General features: G+C 42.5%; 1 non-coding gene across 1 annotated transcript; it reads right to left on the bottom strand.

The window, feature by feature from the left end:
• On the bottom strand, positions 1–108 carry LOC145607911 (small nucleolar RNA R71). The gene has a single exon (XR_014105661.1). It is a non-coding gene; the product is annotated as a small nucleolar RNA R71 (small nucleolar RNA).
• Between the last annotated feature and the right edge of the window lie 5,553 nt (positions 109–5,661).

Raw genomic sequence — 5,661 nt, forward strand, 5'->3', positions numbered from 1 at the left:
GAAATGAGAAGGAAAATCGCATCATTTGAGCAAGAAGCCGATGAAAGTCTTGGTGAAGCTTAGGAGAGATTCAAAGAGTTGGTGCAAGCGTGTCCCCACCATGAGTACAATCAAGGGTTGCTCATGCGGTTTTTCTACGACGGATTGGAGCCCATGTCAAGAGCCAATTTGGATGCGGGGGCGAGTGGTCAATTAATCAAAATCCCTCAAAATCAAGTTGAAGCCACAATAGAAGAGGTAGCAAAGAATTACTCTTGGGGGGGCTGAAAAAGAAATGCTCCAAAGAAAGGTGGTATTTACGAATTAGAGAAACTTGATCAATTACAACATCAAATTGATCAACTAACAAAAGGGCTTTCCAAGTTGAACACGAGTGTGAATGCAAGTTCAAGCGGTGGAGCAAGCTCCTCTCAAGTTAACTCTTTCTCTTGTCAAAATTGTGGAGGGACGAACCATGATACATCTTATTGTGGAGGTTTGAGCCTCGAGCATGTAGCGGCATACAACACAAGGCAAGAGGGATTTAGAGGAAGCGGTGGTGGAGTAGCTTGGAGACAACCACCACCGGGTTTGCACCTCAACCTCAACAATGGAACCAACAAGCTCAACCTTCCTACAACTCTAACCCTCAATATCAAAATCCACCTCCATCTCAACCCTAAAACCCAAGAGGAAGCTATCCAAGGAACAACCAATACAACAATCAAACCCAAACACCTCAAAGAAATCATCAAGAACAAGCACCTCAAGCGGAGCTAACACAAACTCAACTCCTTCAAGCCATGCATGCTCAAATGCAAACTTTTGGGCAACAAATGCAAGAGATAAGAGCTCACAACAAGATGGTTGATTCACAACTAGCTCAATTGGCCGAGAGAACTCCTTTCAATTCACCATCTACTCTACCCAGACAACCACAACCTAACCCTTCTCACAACTCAAAACCCGACACATGCAAGGCAATCACATTGAGGTCGGGAACTTCCTATGAAGGGCCAAATGAGGGGGATAGTGAGGAAAACAAGGGAGGAGAGGAGAGTGTGAATGAAAACAAGGGAGGTGAGAAAGAAAAAGTTGATGAGATAGAAGGAGGTTCAGAGAAGAAGAAGCTTTACAATGAGAAGACAACTTTAATTCCTAGTGAGGCTAGGAATCTTGATGCACCGGTTCCTTTTCCTGGTCGGCTTGTGGAGAGGAAGTTGAATGACAAGTTTGCAAAATTCCTTAGTGTCATGAAGAATTTGCACATCAACCTCCCTTTCCTTGAAATTGTGACACAAATGCCATCTTACTCCAAGTTCCTCAAAGATATTCTCACCAACAAGAGGAAGCTCAATAATGAGCTTATCACCCTTCCATATCAAGTGAGTGATCTTGTCCAACATAAGATGCCCAAGAAGGAAAAAGACCCAGGAAGCTTCACTTTGCCGGTGAAAATTGGGAACATGGAATCTAGGGGCGCCTTAGCCGATCTTGGAGCAAGTGTTAGTTTAATCCCTCTATCCATTGCTCAAAAACTCAATATAGAGATGATCCCTACAAGGAAGACAATTCAATTGGCCGATCGGTCGGTGAAATTACCTTGTGGAGAGCTTGAGAATGTTCCAATTCAAGTGGGACACATCTACGTGCCTTGTGACTTTGTAGTGATGGATATGGAGGAAGATGTTAACACTCCTTTGATTTTGGGATGTGAAGCTCTTAAAACTTTGGGGGCGGTCATCAATTGTAAGAACAACACCACCACATGTGAGGTGGTCAATGAGAAGATTGTCTTTGAATTTTCTAAGTTGCTCAAGACCCCCATGGTTGAAAAATGCTATAGAGTTGATGTTGTGAATGAGGAGCTAGATTGCTTGGGGAGGGTCGTGATGAGGCCTCAAGATCCAATGATAGAAGCTCTAACATGCAAAGAAGAATTCCACTCTTAAGAGGCAAAAGAGTTTGTCATGGCAATGGAGGAATCCTCAAAGGAGGAGGTTGAACAACAAGTTGAGATCGAGCTTGAGTCCAAGGAGGAGAAATTGGAGGAGAGTTCTAAGCCTCCTCCCAAGGTAGAACTCAATCCCCTTCCCCCTTCTTTGAAATATGCTTATCTTGATAAATAGGGAAAATACCCTATTATTGTTAATGCTACCCTAGATGGTCTTAATTTGGAAAAACTACTTGATGTTTTGAGAAAATATAAGGATGTGATAGGGTATAGCATTGATAATATCAAAGGTATTAACCCTTATTTATGCATGTATCTTATTCATCTTGAAGATGATCATTCCACCTCCATTGAACCTCAAAGAAGATTGAACCCCAACCTTCAAGAGGTTGTGAAGAAAGAAATTTTGAAACTACGTGAGGCGGGCATCATCTATGCTATCTCCGATAGCAAGTGGGTTAGCCCAGTTCATGTAGTTCCAAAAAAGGTGGGATGACCGTAATCAAAGGTAAAGGAGGAGAGGAAATCTCCACCCGGACGGTGACCGGGTGGAGAATGTGTATTGATTATAGGAGATTGAACAAAAACACCAAGAAAGATCGTTTCCCTCTCCCATTCATGAACTAAATGCTTGAAAGGCTCTCTTAACATGCTTTCTTTTGTTTCTTGGATGGGTATTCCGGATTCTTCCAAATCCCTATCCATCCAAGCAATCAAGAGAAAACTACTTTCACATGTCCATATGGGACATTTGCATACCGAAGAATGTCATTTGGTTTATGCAATGCTCCTTCTACCTTTCAAAGATGCATGACCTCCTTTTTCTCCGAGGTGCTTGAAAAAGAAATTGAAGTTTTCATGGATGATTTTAGTGTTGGTGGCTCGTCTTTTGACAATTGTATTTTTAACCTTGAAAAAGTTTTGAAAAGGTGTCAAGAGACGAGTTTGGTTTTGAATTGGGAAAAATGCCACTTCATGGTCGAGGAGGGCATTGTCCTCGACCATAAAATTTCAAAAAATGGCATTGAAGTTGTTCCGGCCAAAGTTTCGGTGATTGAGAAATTGCCCCCTCCTACTTCTATCACGGGAGTACGAGATTTTCTTGGGCATGTCGGTTTCTACCGGAGATTTATCTAATATTTTCCGTCAATCGCCAAACCTTTGACCGAATTACTAAAAAAGGATGTTGCTTTTAACTTCAATGAGGCTTGCCTTGAAGCGTTTCGTAAGCTCATGGAAGCTCTCATTTCCTCTCCCGTTGTGCAAGCTCTGGATTGGAGCTTTCCTTTTGAGCTAATGTGCGATGCGAGTGATTTTGCAGTGGGTGTCGTGCTTGGACAAAAGAAAGAAGGAAAATCATGTGTCATCTACTATGCGAGTAGGACTCTTTATGAAGCTCAAAAGAACTATACAACAACGGAGAAGGAAATGCTAGCGGTTGTTTTTGCCTTTGATAAGTTTAGGTCCTATCTTATTTGCTCTAAGGTTATTGTGTACACGGATCATATTGCGGTGCGATATCTCATGACTAAGAAAGAAGCAAAGCCTCGCCTAATCCGTTGGGTTCTCTCTCTTCAAGATTTTCACATGGAAATGAGGGACAAAAAGGGAGCAGAGAACTACATTGCGGATCATTTGTTTAGGCTACCTTTTGAGAACAAAATTGATGTACCAATCAATGATGAGATAGGATTTGAAGCTCTCATTGCTATGGCTTCAACATGTAGCCCTTGGTATGCGGACATTGACAATTATCTTGCTTGTGGAGTCATTCCCCCGGAGTTATCTTCTCAACAAAAGAAGAGGTTTTTTAAGGAAGTGAGGAGGTATTTTTGGAACGACCCATACTTGTTCAAACAATGCGGAGATGGCCTTTTTTGAAAATGTGTTCCAGATCATGAAATCGAAGGAGTTCTTGAGCATTGCCATTCACTACCATGTGGAGGACATGGGGGTGTTGATAAGACAGTGGAAAAAAATCTCTCAATCTCTATTGTGGTGGCCAACGATGCATAAGGATGCCCACAAGTTCGTTTCACAATGTGATAGGTGTCAAAGGAGTGGTGGCATAACCAAAAAAGATGAAATGCCCCAACAAAATGTCTTGGAAGTTGAGCCCTTTGATGTATGGGGGGGGTGGACTTTATGGGGCCTTTCGTTTCTTCTTGTGGAAATCTATATATATTGGTAGCGGTTGATTATGTGACGAATGGATTGAATCCATACCCTCACCTACCAATGATCACAAGGTTATGCTTAAGCTTCTAAAGAAGATCATTTTTCCTAGGTTTGGGGTTTCGAGGGTGCTAATTAGTGATGGAGGCTCCCATTTCGCCAAAAAGCAATTTGAAGCTCTTCTCAAGAGGTATGGAATTCATCACAAGGTTGGATTACCTTACCACCCTCAAACTCAAGGACAAGTGGAGGTCTCAAATCGTGAAATCAAGAATCTTCTTGATAGGATGGTGAACAAATCAAGGAAAGATTGGTCTCTCAAGCTTGATGACACACTATGGGCTCTTAGGACGGTGTACAAGACTCCAATCGGCACGACCCCCTATAGGTTGGTATATGGAAAGGCTTGCCACTTGCCGGTTGAGTTAGAATACAAGGCTTGGTAGGCCATCAAATAACTCAATATGGATTTATTGTTGGACGGTGAGAAGAGATTGCTTAAGCTCAATGAACTTAAAGAGCTTAGAGATGATGCTTATGAGAGCTCAAGGTTATATAAGAAGAAGACCAAAAAGTGGCATGACCAACATATTCAAAACAAGAGCTTTAAGGTTAGAGACAAGGTTTTGCTTTTCAACTCAAGGCTTCGTTTGTTTCCGGGTAAACTCAAGTCAAAGTGGTCGGGTCCTTTTGTGATATCGAAGACTACTCTTTATGGTTCCTTTGAGTTAGATGCGGTTGGTAACAAGTTTATGGTCAATGGTCATCGTTTAAAGCATTACTTTTGCAAGGAAGAAGTTGGTGTCATCGAATGTATAATGCTTGATCCTTTGGATCCAAAGCCTCCCCCTTGAAGAATTTTCCTCATGGTCAAGCTAGTGACCTCATAAAGAAGCGCTTCTCGGGAGGCAACCCGAGTTTCTAACTCTTTTCTACCTTTTTTTTTATATATTCCGATTTCACTTTTCTTTTTTGAATTTGAATTTTATTTTTACTCTTTTGGTTGATAAGTGTTTGGATGATGAGGGAGTAAAGGCTTTTCTATGTAGAAGATGAGAGAAGAAAGAAATTCAAGATTTGCTCTGCGCGACCCTGTGCGCGACAACTGTGCGGGCGCACAGTGAAAGGTGTGCGGTCGCGCAGCCCTGTTAGAACCCGCACACTTTTGTTTGAAATTTAAGCTATGAGACAGAAGTTTGCGCGACCTTTGTGCGGGCGCGCAGGGTAAGGTGTGCGGGCGCACAGTTCTGTCAGAACCCGCACACTTTTGTTCAAAATTTGGGATTTGAGGTCGCGAGTCTGCGCGACCTAGTGCGCGACCCTTGTGCGGGCGCGCAGGTATCTATGGAGGCGCGCAAATTGCGTGTGCGGGCGCGCAGAGCTGGGTAAATCGGGTTTTATGTTCCTCTTCCCCTATTTCACCCTCATATTTTCGTTAACCCTTTTTTATGCTCTCTTCTCCCTCCTCACAACCTCAAACCCTAACCCTTCAATTTCACCCATAACTCACAAATTCCATTGATTTTCCTTTAAATCCATCAAACTTTTTCACT

Source organism: Chenopodium album, chromosome 2, assembly GCF_948465745.1.
Source record: "Chenopodium album chromosome 2, dcCheAlbu1.1, whole genome shotgun sequence".
Taxonomy (NCBI): Eukaryota; Viridiplantae; Streptophyta; class Magnoliopsida; order Caryophyllales; family Amaranthaceae; genus Chenopodium; species Chenopodium album.